The following is a 15,986-nucleotide window of genomic DNA, read 5'->3' as shown; positions in this document are numbered from 1 at the left end:
ATCTGTAGTGCGCCATGAATCAGGATGTGAAATGACTCGATAAACAGCTGGTTCATGCTTTACAAGGATATTTCTTGAATTCCTGAAAAGGACTTTTATGTACACAGCAGAAGGTGCTACACAAATAAGGCATTCTGTCATAAAGTTGAAAGGTCTTATGAACACAGAGTATAGATACAGAAGAATAAGGAGAGAATAAAAGTGACATTGTCAAGGTAGTGTTTAAAGGAGATGAGTCTGCAAATGATCTCAAACTGCCTCAGTTGTTCACGAAAGGGTTAAATGTGCTTTGTAGTCTATTACTGTAGGTATATATTTTAAGATTTTTTTTTTTTTTAGTCTTTAAGTGCTTTACAAGTATTGTATATTGTGACAGGGGTGGTATCAGCACAAAATACAAGCTTAGCATAGAGCCATGTGAAGGGGAAGTAGACTTGAAGAAATAGATGGCTTGAAAAATCCTAGAAAATTTGGGGGTGACTCCCTCCCCCCAAAAACATGTTCTACATTGCCACTACTCCAAAGACTAGTCAACTACTTTGCATCTTCGGTAGTTTCATTGGCCTAAACTAGAAAATCAATAGATTTTCCTGGATGCTCCTAGTCTGCTCTTCTTTGTATGTCACACCTTCATTCCATCCCACTTTCTACCCTGGTAGAAAGTAAAGGACCCTGGGTTGGGCTTGGTAAAATACAACTCTGCTCCACCTTGGTATCTCACACTTGTGTTGCCTACCCTATTGCTCTGTGTAAAAAACAAGTACATTTTCCATGAGAATTCAGAAGAGAATGAGTACTTCCCACTAACAGTTGGGAGAAAGTACTTGAAATGTTCCTAGGTAAAATTTAGACTCTAGATATCCTATTCCCTAATCATCAGCATATTATTGGAGGGGATTTCTGGAACAGCACAATATAGGTAAATCTTAAATACACATGTGAATTATTTTCATTATATTTTCTTCTAAACTAATCTCAAATTGATTGGCAATCAAATCCAATAATTTTGAAAAGAGTAGGGCAAGAAGAATGATATTTAGGCTATTGGCTTAAAGGGAATGCTGATTGTATTATGATAATGATGATATTGGTGATGGTAATAATGATGATGATGGCAACTGCAGTATCTTCAGAATCCAACCCATTGTTCATGCCATGAACATTCAATGTAAAACTAGGGATTCTTAGCCAGCCAGAGTCAGCCATGTAAAATTCAGGATTTGGTGTGCCCTAAGACACTATGGTATCTGTGAAGGCCTGGCAGAAACCCTGAAATGCCAGCAAATTGAGCTCTGGCAATACCACTGAGCTGAGTTAGCACCCTAGTCATTGTGATGCAACTGCTCTTGAGTCAAAGAAATAGAGAAGCATAGGATTGCTAATTGGTATTATTTGAAACCATCTGGATAAATAACTTGATGCAGAGGACAGAGGAATTGGTATCATTGCTTAATGTTCTGGTAACACAAGAAAGCAAAATAAACCAGATAAACAAACCCAGAAAAACCAATATCTAATCTGCTAGAAATGCTTTAGTGCTGATGGCACTGACCACTAAAATGAGCAAGACATTTGTGCCCGACACAAAGGAAGTGCTTAATAAAATGCTTATTAATTAACTGACACACTGATGGGATCTGTGATAAGGCAGTCTAAGCTCTGGCAAATGGGGATTGAAGACAGATACCAACCCTGACTTGTAAAAACAGAAGCCAGGACAGAACTAGCCATCAAATGTCATTATTCAGGGAGACAGGGACTACCTGTGCACTCCTCAGAACACTATTAGCCACAGCAGCAGACAAAGCCAACTTAGCACATGGTAATTTACATTGGAGGTGGGAGGACTTTCAAAAGGAGTGGGACTAGTGCAATCTTCAATGTCTAACTGGGGCCTATAAGGATCATAGAACGGGATAGGATGAAATCCTGACCCGGGGATTGATCAAAGAGAAGGAAATAGAGATTAGTCAAGGCTAGCACCTATAGTAGATCACCATGAAATTGAGACAGAAGGCAGGGATTGAGGTAGAATGTGGGGCCCAGTTTTAGTGATCCCACCTGGAATGGCAGCAACAACAATACATATATTAAATATAGGATTAGATCGAACAGGGTCTACCCAACTCATACAAGAAAGCCAGTTGCAATCCAAGAACTGAAGCTGGAATATAAGTAAATAGAAGAAAACCACACACAATGAAGAACTATTATGGGTTGAGAAGCCCAAAGATAAACCACAAGTACAAGCAGAACCTCAGAAGAAAAAATGACTCAGCCTCAAGGACTATAAGAGTGGCTAGAAGAAAAGAAGAATTCTGGAGGAAAGAGATCAGAAGAAGAGTATAGCCAAGAACAAAATATAGAAAATCTTACGTAATAGTAAGCTCCCTGAAAAATAGCATAAAATAACCAGAACTCAATGACTCCATGAGACAAAAAGATATATTAGAACAGAGTCAAAAGATTAAATGCATAGATGAAAATATAAGGTATTAATAACTGACCTGGGAAATAGGTCAAGGAGAAATAAATTAAAACTCCCCACAAATCAAGACCAAACAAAAAAAAAAAAACCTGGATATCATACTTCAAGAAACATTTTTTTAAAGTTGCCCAGATCTGTTAGAAAAAGAGGTCAAATTGAAAATAGAAAGAATTTACTGAACATCTCCTAAAAGAAAGTCCGAACTGAAAACACATAAGAATGTCTTAGCTCAAATCCAGAGCTTCCAAATCAACAACAACAAAAAAAATAACTGCAAGTTCAAGTACCAAAGAACAACAGACAAGCACAAGACTGTGTCATAACCACTTTAAAGGAAAGACAATTTGGGAATACACTATTCCAAAAGGCCAAAAATAAAGGCCTATAAACAAGAATACCTTACTCTACAAGACAGGGTATACTCCAATGGTGGAGAAAATGGGCCTCTACTGGAATAGAGGCTTTGCAAACATTCCTGATAAAAAGATTAGAGAAGATTAGAGAACTTTAAAATGAAAACACAGGAATGAAGAGAAATTTAGAAAGGTAAATATATTTGAACAAGCAAAAGGGAATAAATGATGTTGAAAGGCTTACATTCTAATAAGGGAAAAAAGTCCCTCCAAAATCTTAATATATTCAAGGTTTAAGAGAGGGAATTAAGTACCATGTGAAAACTGAGCCCGGATGTGGTTTTGGTTTCCTTATATTTTGTTGGTTTTAAAATAGAAAAGGGGGGAAGACGAAAACTAAGGATGAAATGAAAAAAATTGTTTATGAAGATACTATTTCTCATAATTAAAGGACACCAGAAGACGAGTGTATAAATCTTGAAGAATGGATGGGGTAGTGGACATCTCATAATGTTTTTCTCATGTGAACCAGATAAAGGATGTTCAAACACACAGACACACAGACACACACACAGACACACACACACACACACAAATAGTTTGGTGTAAAAATACATTTGATTCAATGGGGAAATGTGGGAATATGAAGGAGAAGAGGAAGTTAAATGAGAGGGAAGGGCTGGAGAAGAAATAGTTAAAAGCAGGACAAACATCAGTGGGTGCATGATAGAGGGGGAATAAAAAAGAAAAAATGAAATAAATAGAGATTAAATAAAGAGAGAGGCAAGGAAGTGGAGCCTTTTTTTTTTTTTGCATGAATAAAGCTATAATTAGAGAAGTGTTCTCACCTAGTTAAGGTATCAGGGCTTAGTATCTTGACACTTGCTTTAAATGGAGTAAATGATTTTACTTATTTAACCAGCTGATTTATATTTCCTGCCCTCCTAGGACTGCTAAGGGGAAAGTGCTCTGCAGATCAGAAATTCAAACTTACAGTGTTCTTGAAGTCTATGTGACTTGTGAATTTTCTTTCTCAGAAAGAAGCTAAAGGGAAAACATAAAATCCAGATAGGCAGGTGGACAAAGGAAAGGTTGGAATGTAAAAGGTCATTTACTCTCATCAAGAAACTTCACATTTTCATCTTTATTTAGGATAAGTGCCAAAGAAGTTTAGATTTGCAATCCTTGATTTATTTGGTAACCATCGATGATAATTGCATGCTCTCAAAACCCAGAGAGCAATAATTCATTTAAAGCGATACAGAAGTAGAAGCACTCAAATGACCAGTAATCATAAAATGAATTCTTTTATTGGCTTTTTCCTATTCTCCATATTTTAACAGCTACCATTTCACATTCCAGTAAGGTATCATTTGCCTTCTTTTTCAGGTACAGAGAAGGTTCTTTATATGTGAACTTTAAAAAGTTATTTATATTTAATTTGAATGTTGTCAAATGTTGACTCTTGTCCTGGGACTTATAACTCTTGGAAATTCACTACTGCCATATGGTTTGCCTTAAGGGGTAAAAACTCATAAATCCTTTAACCCATTATGGGTAAATGTACAATTAACCTAGAACTAATGAGTACAAATCCTTCATTGGATGGACTATTTACTGAGCTTAAAACTTGCTACAGCTGTGTTAAGGTCAAAGTATTTTATTTTATGACTTTGATAGCTACGAAAAAAAAAGAAATGGAATGGAATTTGCATACAGAGTCCCCTTTTAAAAATCTAATTACATTGTTCAACATCTCTAGCTTTTAATGAGGAAGAATTGCGTCTTAATTTATTACTCAAATTTTATATTCAGTTAAGTGTTGGAGAGCTTTATAAATATGATAACAAGCTATTCATAAATTTAGGTACAACTCCATATTGTTTAAAGCCCACATCCCTACTTTGTTATGAACAGAATTTATAGGTATTAAATTCTGCATTTCAAATTCTGAGAAGAAACACCAAGCAGAAAACAAACATTTTTCATAGCTCTAGAGCTATCAGAGATCTCAGAAGCCATTTTATAGATGAGGAACCTATGGCCCAAGAAGATTAAGTGATTTGTCCAAGGTCAGACAGGTAAGAAGAATCTAAGGTGAGATTCTCTGCCCTTGGGGCTCATCATTTTGGTTTACTGATTAGAAATAAGGATCTCAGAGTTAGAAGGATTCTTAGAGGTCATCTAGCCCAACCTCGTACTGTTCATAGGAATTTATGAGTTTTCCAGAAATGACATTTTAATAAATAATATCCACATATTATATAAGATTGTCCTGAGTTTTTCTGTCAAAGTTATAGCTTATCCTAGATAGCATTGAGGATGATTAGAATAACCCAAATGTTTTGCCCTTTTTAGGACTGGACTCTAGAAAAGAACCAAAGGAACAGCAACTCCTAGCTACTCCTAAATGTTATGGTATGGAATCATGAGAATTTGTCCAGCCTGCTTAAGGGGAGAGGTCCAGAGCTATAAAGATGCATTCATTTTCCACAAAGAAAAGTTTCCACATGCAAAAGTACTTTTTTTATTGATGATCATTGCTTTGCCTGTGGGTGGGTAGGTGACTCAGTGGATAGAGTGCTGGTTACTAGCTGTGTGATGCTGGGCAAATCACTGAACCCTGTTTGTCTCAGTTTCTTCATCTGTAAAATGAGCAAACCACCCTACTGTCTTTGCCAAGAAAACCCCAAACAGGATTATAAATAGTTGGAAACAACTGAACAACAAAAAACCTTGCAGAAAATAAACACTCAAGAAATGCTTATTGAATTAAATTATTATTACATTAAATTTTCTGCCAATTTATACCAACATACCAATCACACATACATCCTAACTATCTAAAATCCAGCATACAAATAACAAAAAGCATTTATCAGGCATTGATTTTGTACCAGGTACTGTACAAGGTCCTGAGGATATAGACAAAAAAATCAATAGTCACTGCCACCATAAGAGCTTATAGTCTACTGATGGCAAAAACAGAGAAACTTATACAGAGATAAGGACCAAACCTATGATATCATTGGCATATGGATCTCCTGTGTGAAGAAATTTCCTTTACTAATGAAGTTGGCACCTTCTCTGCAATTTGTAGAGTTGCCTAGGACACTGAGAAGTTAAGCAACTGGACCTTTATGTTCCAGAGGCAGTACTTGAACATAGGGTCTTCCTGGCTCTAAGGCCAGGTTTCTATCCTTTATGCCAAACCACCTCTCTACAGATAAGATAATACAGAATGCACATGAAATAAATACAGAAGTAATTTATTAATGGAGAGCACCAACTGATTTTGGGAATCAAGAAAGGCCTCTTAATGGGGTGGCATTGAACTGAGCCTTGAACAGAGCTAGAGATTTCAAGAGGCAAAAATGAAGAGTGCATTCAAGATATGGGAGACAGCCTGTGGCAAGGTACAGGGACAAGAAATGGAATTTGTGAGAAACCACAAGTAAACTAGCATGACTGGAACTTGGAGCATATAAGAGGAAGTAATATGCAATCAGTCTGGGAGTTAGATTGTAAAGGCTTTTTAAATGTCAAATAGAGGAATTTGTATTTTGTAAGTTCATTGAGGAGGGCAGTAACATAGACCTATATTTTAGGAATATAAATTTGCTAGCTAGACGTGGAGGATGGGCTAGAGAGGGGAGACACAAGTCAGGAAGACTGATTATTGCTCTGTAATACCGCTATTGCAATAGTCCAAGTGAGAGGTGATAGATAGCCTGGCATCTGTGAATGTGATTGGTGAGAAGAGGTCATGTACAAGATGTGTTGTGACAGTAGAATGATAAGACTTGGCAGCTTATTGGATAAGGAGTGGGGGAGGGGAATGAGGGAAAAGATAAAATAAAAATTAGGAACTTTGATGTAAAGAATAAGTTCCTAATAGTCAAAGCTCACACCAATGGAATGACTTCCCTTCAGTGAAAGGATTCAAACTAAGGCTAGATGACCATTTGTCAGGTATACTGCAGAGAGGATTCTTGTTCAGGTATGGGTTGACCCAGTTGGCCCCTGAGGTTATTTCTACCTCTGAAATTTTGTGAATCTATGATTTTGTGATGTCCTGAAACAAATTATTGCTATCCAAAAAATACAATCAATGTGAAATGCTATTAGGAAAATGAATACTAGAGAAACTAATTATTTTTTTTTTCTTTACATTATTTCTGCTCCTGAAAGAGAAGGCTAATCTTATAGGACAATCTTGGACTGTGCTTTTGCAAGGAAAAAATGAAGATATAAAAATGCCAAATTTGTAGATGTAATTTGTCAGTGAGTTAGATGTCATAATTTAATTAATTACAGTACATAAATTAATCTTTAGTTTGTGACTTCTATTTGGTGGTTTTGGGAAATAAATACTCTGTTAGCTGGGGCAGCTGAGGGTGGAGGAAAATTGGTGTTGGGAGGGAGGCAGAATAAGTTACCTTATCTTTACCACACCCTGGCATTATTAGATGATATGTAGGAACTCACACTGTCAGTAGTGTGTTTTACCATGAACTTTGTTCCTGCCTGAGTACATTGTTCTTTAAAAGTCATACTTTCCATTCAAAACACAAGCTCTCCATACTGGCAACTATGGAAAAATAATTCCTTGAAGCCTTAAAATTTTTAATAGTATTTAATTTTTTTCCAATTACATGTAAAGACAAATTTTAACATTCATTTTAAAAAAATTTTGAGTTCCAAATTTTCTCCCCTCCCTTTCTCACTCCTCCCCCCACTATATAGGTTATATGTGTGAAGCCTTAAAATTTTAATGAAAGCATAATTACATGAGGCAAAATTCAATTTTCACATTATATGATCTTTATGTGAATATGCTAAATGTTGGCTAATTCTAACTCTTGTTTCTAATAATGATTTTTACAATAATGGGATGCAGTTCTTTAAGCTCAGAAGGTTGAGGAGCCAGCCTTTTCCCCTGCTGTTTTATTTTCCTGTTTTTCTTTTCCCCTTATGCATTTTAGCATGAATTTTTCTCTCTGTTGTCTCTATATTTAGCGATAGGAAGATTATCTTTACTTAGGCCTGCAACATTCATCAGCACCCCTCTATTTATCATGTTTAAACAAGAATTCCTCACTTGACTGTAATGTAGAAGAAAATGAATATTGTGGAAGGCAGAGGTAGGAGGTAATTCCAATTTGGCCAGAATTCAACCTGCAGAAAGGCAGATTATTTCTACAGAATAGCTCTTAGACGCTTTGCACTTCTGTGTCTGTTTGTCCTATGACTTATTTTTTCCAAATCCTGAAACTAGTTGTGAAGAAGACAACATTCAAAATGAAAACATTTGAAACCAACAGGTTGAAAAAAGGAACTGGTTAATGGAGTGCCATTTCTCAGTGGATCCGTGGTGTGATTAATATGGGCACTCTCCTCAACTGGTGCAGATAGATAATCCACTCATGCCTTTTCAATATGTGAGGGTCTTGTCCATATTCTCTTATAGGTCTTCCACAGAGGATGCACCCAAAGAGCTAGTGACCTTTTACCCAAAGAGGTTTTGGGACCAGCGTAGTACCTGGGGTTTATATCTGTTATTCCTTGCTCTAGGCACATGATAAGTCTGTCTGCTTTTATCACTATAAATTCCCTGGATGATATCCTTTACTATAGTCCTTATGAATAGAAATATGCTGCTATCTGCTTGTATCCACCATCCACCTCTCCTTTCCCTTTTTAGTCACCTCCAACTAGAATTCCTACAATGAATGAATGAATAAAAGAAAGAAAAATCAAATAGGTCATTTTTCCTTTTTTTAAATCTCTTGGAGAAATAAGACCTAGTAGCGGTATTGCTGGACCAAAGGATATGCACAGTTTGAGAATCCTTTGGGCATAGTTCCAAATTGCTGTCCAGATGGTTGGGATCAGTTCACAACTCCACCAATAGCATTAATGTCCCAATTTTCCCACATTCCCTCCAACATTTATCATTTTCCTTCTTTGTCATATTAGCCAATCTGGTAGGTGTGAGGATATACCGGTGATTTAGAGCATTTTTTTCATGTGATTATAGATATCTTTGATTTCTTTTCTGAAAACTGTTTGTTCATATCCTTTGATCATTTATCAATTGGGGAATGACTTGTATTCTTATAAATTTTACCTCATTCTCTATATAGTTGAGAAATGAGACCTTTATCAGAGATATTTGCTGCAAAAATATTTCCCATTTTTTGCTTTCCTTTTAATTTTGGTTGCATTGGTTTTGTTTGTGTAAAACCTTTTAAAATTTTATATAATCAAAATTATCTATTTTATATTTTATATCTTTTTTATATCTTTATATCTTTTTGGTCCTAAATTCTTCCCTTATCTGTAAGTCTAATAGATAAACTATTCCATGTTCTCCTAATTTATTTATGGTATTACCCTTTATGTGTAAATCATGTACCCATTTTGAGCTTATCTTATTATACAGTGTGAGATATTGGTCTATACCTCTATACCTAGTTTCTACCATGCTGTTTTCAAGGAACATATTTCAAAATTGGGGATCCATGGGTAAGGGAGGAGTGATCAGGCAGGGGCACTTTGGTATGCAAAATTATAGGAGTAAAGGTCAAACCAGGCCAGTGTGGCCCATGTTGCAGGAATTTATTTAGAGAAATAAAATAAAGAATGCTTCATCTCTAAGGTGATTATGATTTCTGCCTTTGTGAGGAGAAAATGGAGGGCTGCATGCTACCATTGGGCTTGCCATGGTAGGCAAAATCCAGGACTACAGGGTAGGCTTTCATACTCCTACCTCCAAGAAGGTTATCAGGCTCAATTTATATATCTCAACCATGCACAAAATATCTACATTCTGGGGTTAAGGGTGTAAAGGGTTAAGAACAAAAGGTGCTTTTCCTGATTGCTCTCAATGTGGTAATAATACTTAGCTTCCTTCCACTAAAAACTGGTGGCACAAAAATCATCACAAATGGTTAATATATCTCTTTATCAAACTAAATAATTATCAGATATTAGGGAAGTTAAGCTAATTGGAATAGACCAAGGAATACACAAAAGTAAATGGATTCATCAACTGGGAGCAAGATAGGATCTCAATTCAACCAAGCGAAAAGAGAACAATATAACCGAGCACACTCTAGGATTTCAGGCACTTGGAATCAAGGGACATGTTGAGGTCAAGCCTCCTCTCTTGTGCGCACTTCTGGACAATCTCCTATCCACCATTCAGAAGTCCTTATTTGCCTCTCTCAGCTGCCTCTCTCAACCTCTTTCTCCTAAGTATGTGATACTATGGGCTCAGCAGTTTTTCAGACAACCAGGAATCATATTTCCTTCCACTTGTGCAGTATATCACATCACAGAACAGTTACTTTGGAGAACTGCCCCAGGCCTGGGAAGAAGTGAGGTTACACAGGTTATAGGGGCATAGATTGACATACCCCAAGTAGGAACAGTGAAGCAGTTGATTTGATCATGGTTTATGGTTCCAGAACTAGGGAGCCAGGAGAGAGGAGTGGTGGGCAAGGAAATGTTTATGGAAGAGGTACTTTCCTGAAACCCTAGTACAGGGGAGGCACTCACTCACTAGTCAGGTAATCAATGACCCAGGGCAGGAATTACTCCAGTACAAAGTCTCTGATGTGAGCAGCAGAGCAATTGGTAATGAGGTGGCTAGAGAAAAGGGATTGAATTATGTTTCATGATTTGCAAACATATAGCATTTCTGGAACAACATTTTTGTTGAAAATATATGTCTGAATCAGGTAGCAGCCTGGAATCATTAAGAATGCTCCAGTTTCCCAAATGCAAGCAAAACTATTCTCTTCCTTCTGTTTAAATTTGGGACCAACTCCTTCATCTGTAGAGCCTGTCCCAAATTTACATATTGCTGTCATAACACAATGGACTGGCTATCTAAGTGTGTCATATTCTGGACATTAGTCATTTTTCATCCATTTAATTTTTCTTGTGTGGATTGTCAGAACAGTAACAAATCTTATTAAAGGTCTTAAAGGACTTTCTGGAGTTTGATGCACATATGATTAGAAAAGAGATGCATCTGGAGAACATTACCATTTATAGTGAATCCCTCTTGCATTTGGAGTATATGCAAGATATTCTCTAGGATACTGGAAAACACCTTTGACAAGCAAACAGCTCCTTGGTTTGTATCATGTTTAATGTTAATAAACTTGATTGTTGAACAAAGTGACCACTGTGGGGAAGGAAAAGAAATAAACATTTATATTTTGCCTACTATGTGTCAGGCACTATGCTAAGCACTTTTACAAATATTATCCCAACTGATCCTTATAATAATCTTGTCAAGTATGTGCTATTATCCTCACTTATAGTTGAGGAAAGTGAGGCGAACAGAGTGACTTACCCAAGGTCATGCAGTTAGTAAGTGTCTGAGACTGGATTTGAACTCAGTTCTTCCTGATTCTAGGCCCAGTACTCTATCTACTGCTGCCTATAGTTGTATATATCAAAGAAGTTTGTATGTTTTGAATATATACAGGAGAGACTCCTTGTTGGAAGAGAGGATTTAAAACTGCCTTTTGCTCTATTAAATCAGATGAGGTTTTGTAATTAATAAATAATAAACACAAAAAATGAGTCATTTTATTCTTTGTGCCCTTGCGTGTCAACTGTGTGATTGTAAAAATACAATCTAATATAGAATCATTCATGGAAACTACTCCCTTTCTCATTGCAAATTCAATGAAAATATACATTTTCAATATATACACATAGATCATTCTCATAAAGAAGAAAAAATAGACATATAGGTTGGTAGTTATTATTCTCTCAGGCACTTTTGGAGAATATTAACATTATCTGTAATTTCCCCCCATTCTTATCTTGTAAAACAGTCCTTCAATATTTTCAAGACTGTGTTACCATGAAATGATATTTTCATTGTGTACTTGGCCTTGTCCAGCTGCTCTCCTTAATTTCATATCCCAGAGATTTTTTTAAAATAACATAGACATTTATATAATAAAGTCCAAACATAGTTTTCTTCTTTACCTTTTGGTGAAAATGTGTCATTATAGGAATATTGACAAATTTGTTCAATTTTACATCGATTATTGTTCTACCTATTTTATCCATGAATGTCCTTGGGAAATGTGGCTTATTTGCATCTTATGCCAAGTAGACTTGTTTTCATTTCCACTACATTTCACTCTTTTAATAGATATGTTCATAATCTCCCCCCATCCTCCACCATGTTGTTGTACAAATTAGTTTGTTTTGTCAAACCAAAACCACGTTTTATGATTTTTAAACCATCTTCTCATGCTCACATTTACATTTTGTATCAAACTACGCATTGACCTGATTTAAAGGTCTTTGTCAAGTTCTTTGTGAACTTGCTTTTTCATTTGCAACAGAGATTGACATAAAAAGTAGACTTGTCTTCATGTTGGTATTTTTGCTTACATGGAGCAGGACCATTGCAAGGTGAGAGGACTCTGTCCCATGAAATGAAGTTTGATTGCTTTTGGGTGCATAATAAAATGCCCTCCACCAACTTCTTTGTCTCTCAGAAAGACCCTGTGATACATTTTCCATTTAACTGCAAGTTTCTTTTGTCTTCTGATTTTGTTCATTTTGAGGTTGTTGATACATATGTAGTTCATTTGTGACACCTACTCAGGGTTGTGAGGGACTGTCTGATGTTGGCAGTTGCCAGTTGGGTGCTGTGGCAAGAGTAGGGTAGAATCTGGGTATTTTGGAAGTCGAGGCAGGGGCTGTGGTAGGCGGAGTCGTGGTGAACTGGGATGGGCTGGGTACAGAGAAGCCCTGAGGCAGTGGGCAGTGCTATGTGAGATAAGCTGGGTGCAAGGAAGTAGCCGGAGCTTGTGCTCCTGAGGCAAGGGGCGGTGCCACGTGGGAGTGGGACGACAGAGGACTGAGTTCCCTTTGCTTAGTCCCCTTCCTATATGCAACGTCAACCCCAGATGCCTCCATCTTGTGACCTTCCTGACTTCCTGGGTCCCTTTGTGTAGCACTGACCCCAGACCCCTCCTCCCAGTATCTGAGTCTGACTTCCTAGGTCACGTACTCTGTCTATACACTAATCCCAGATGCCTCCTCCCTGTATCCGGTCCTAGCCTCTTACGTTACTCCCTCCCCCTTGGTGTGCTAAACTCAGACAGCCCCTTCCGGTATCTGACCCTACAATCATTGGCTAGTAAGCGGGCTGGGAGGAGGGGCTAGGTAGGTATTTAGGAACGAGCGTGGTCATTTCACGCGCGCTCTCTCTTGGCTCCTGCTCTGTTGCTCTGGCCTTGCTGCTTGGGCTTGCTGTGATGGCTTGCTGTGATGGCCTCTGAATAAAGCTCTGGTGTTGGCGCCTCCTGATGGCTCGTCTCTGTGTGTTTATCCAGCTGAGGACCAAAGACTCGGAAGTGAGTATGACTCTGGTAGCCTGCTCCTTATAGGAGGAGAGGGTATGGCGCGCGGCCGGCAGAAGGTTGGCGCGGCCGGTACACAGGGTCTTTTCTGATTCCTCTTATTGTTAGCACTCTCTACCTGCTAAAATTATCCTTTTCCTTATTTTATTTATTGCATCACCCAGTAAAATGTAAGCTCTTTAAGAACAGGGGCAAAGTTTGATTTTCCCCTTTGTATTCCCAGTGGAGGGCAGAGTGCTTTGTGTGTACTAAGTGCTTAATGAATGGTTGAATGAGTAAAAAGGCATTTATTAAGCTCCTACTATATGTCAGGCACTGCCCTAGGTGTGTGCTTGGGATACAGATACAAAAATGGTACAATTCCTGTACTCAAGGAACTTATATTCTTTTTTTTTAATTAATAAGTTTATTTTTAGTTTTCAACATGTACTTCCACAAGATTTTGAGTTCCAAATTTTCACCCCATCTCGCCCCTCCCCCCACCCCAAGATGGCATGCATTCTGAATAACCCTTTCCTTAGTCTGCCTTCCCTTCTATCTCTCCCCCTCTTCTCTTATCCCCTTCCCCTTCTATTTTCCTGTAAGGCAGGATAGATTTCTGTACCCCATTTCCTGTATTTCTTATTTCCCGGTTCCATGTGAAAATATTTCTTTTTAAACATGTGTTTTTAAAACTTTGGGTTCCAAATGGAACTTACATTTCTAATAGGGAAAAATAGCATGTACTGAGGAGTGGCAGCCAGGGAAGCAAGTTTTGGTCTGGGGAGTCTCAGAGATGGTGAATAGAGCCATAGGACAGTTAATCATTTGGCGTTTCAAGTAGTGATGAGGTGGGTTATGGGCCCATCATTCAGTTTCAGAAACTGAGACCTTTGCCCCTTTTGCCAAAAAGAATCTGACTCCTGTTTGTCTATGGATCCCAGAAAACCCTTAAACTTTTAGGTTCCTTATCGACTCCCCTTATCTCTCTAACCCCACCTTCTGATCCTTTCAAACTTCTACCTTCCAGTTCCCTTCATTATCTATTCCCATTGTCTATTCAATCTCTCAGACCTTCCAATTGCAATTCTCATCTAGACCCTTTTCCCAGCCCCCTCCTCTGGCCACCCAAAGTTACTTTAGTGTATACAAGATCCACCCTGGACCCCATTAAAATTCTGAGAATCTCTTATGCCTAGAGGCTGAGACTGTCTCATGCCTGCTCGTCCTTACAGGCATCACCTGGCCTATGTGATTTATCTCTAATAAACTTTTCTCTGGCTGAAAGAAGATTTGAGTTGAATTCTTTCAGGCAGGGCCTGGTGCCACCATCTTGGGGTCCATTCAAACACCCTGAAACCTCTAGACCTCTTCAGTAGCAGTGGTAGAACTGATTTGTTTATTGCTCCAAGAGCAAGCAGTAGAAAAGGGGTTTGAGGATAAAAAGACTATATATATGTGGCAAGATAGGAGATGGCAAGATGTCAGGCATATAGCATGGTCCAGAGTTGGCTGGATATAGGGGGTGATACAGGTAAGTGATGCAATGGATAGAACACTGTGCCTAGAGTCAGAAAGACCTGAGTTTCAATCTAGCCTCCAAACACTCAGTAGCTATGTGATCCTGGGCAAGTCACTTAAATGGTTTGCCTCAGTTTCCTCATCTGTAAAAAAATGGGATAATAATAACACTTAGCTCCCAAGGTTGTTGTGAAGATCAAGTGAGATAATAATTATAAAATTCTTAGCACAGTGCCTGGCACTTAGTGGGCACCATTACTATTACTGTTATTCACTCACCAATCCGGACATCTCAGCCCCAGGGTAGAGCTCCAAAGCTGAGTGGATTAACTCCCCTGGGGAGGAGGGGCATGACTTCTGGAAGTCCAGACTGGCAGTGCTGTTCTAGGTGTTAAGCGAAGGAGATGGTGAGATGCCAGGGGTGGATGACTGGATGGAATGTGAAGCTTGGTCTGGGGTTGATTTGCACTTGTTCACTCAGTCACCAATCAAGACATCTCAGCCTCGCGGTGGAGTTCCAAAATCTCACGTGGATTTACCTTTTCCTGAATTGAATTGAATTGTTGTTGAATATTTCAAACCCCTCCATTTAAGAGTACCTATAGTTAAGTAAATGTTTGAAGCATTTCAAAGGATATGATCCTTTCCCCAACATTTTACCACAGTCACTGTTGAAGCAGAAAGATGCCTTACAAGACTAAGGGTTATTTAAAATGTTTTCATTCTTCTGTAGGTTGCTATAGCCAAAGAATTTATGACCATTTATGATCAGCCGTAGTGATTATCTTCTCTGTCCTTAGCTAGGATGATCCACAGAAAGCAGCAGTATTCTGTTGTCTGGGCCAAGATCTAAGCCCTTCCAGCATGTTAGAACCTGCCAGAGCATATACTCCCTTGGCATAGATTCAAGAACCCAGGATCACTTCCATGCCGGGATGAGATATCAGAGTTGAACTGAAAATGGTTGAAATTAAATCTCACCATTTATTTTTCCCTCAGAGAGACATACCACATGGTAAACTGAGCTATGTCTGAGAATCTATGTTCTTGGGTATGTTTGAGGCATGTGAAATGAGGACACCTTAAATAAAGCTTTTTTTCTCAATTTTTTTTAATTTGAGTATTTGTTGTTCATTCCGTTCAGTTGTGTCTGACTCTTTGTGACCCCATTTGATGTTTTCTTGTCAAAAATATTGGCCTGGTTTCCTTCTCTAGCTCTTTTTACGAATGAGGAAACTG

Source organism: Vombatus ursinus, unplaced genomic scaffold (assembly GCF_900497805.2).
Source record: "Vombatus ursinus unplaced genomic scaffold, bare-nosed wombat genome assembly UNPS02014807.1, whole genome shotgun sequence".
Classification (NCBI taxonomy): domain Eukaryota; kingdom Metazoa; phylum Chordata; class Mammalia; order Diprotodontia; family Vombatidae; genus Vombatus; species Vombatus ursinus.
Note: the sequence above shows the minus strand (reverse complement) of the source record.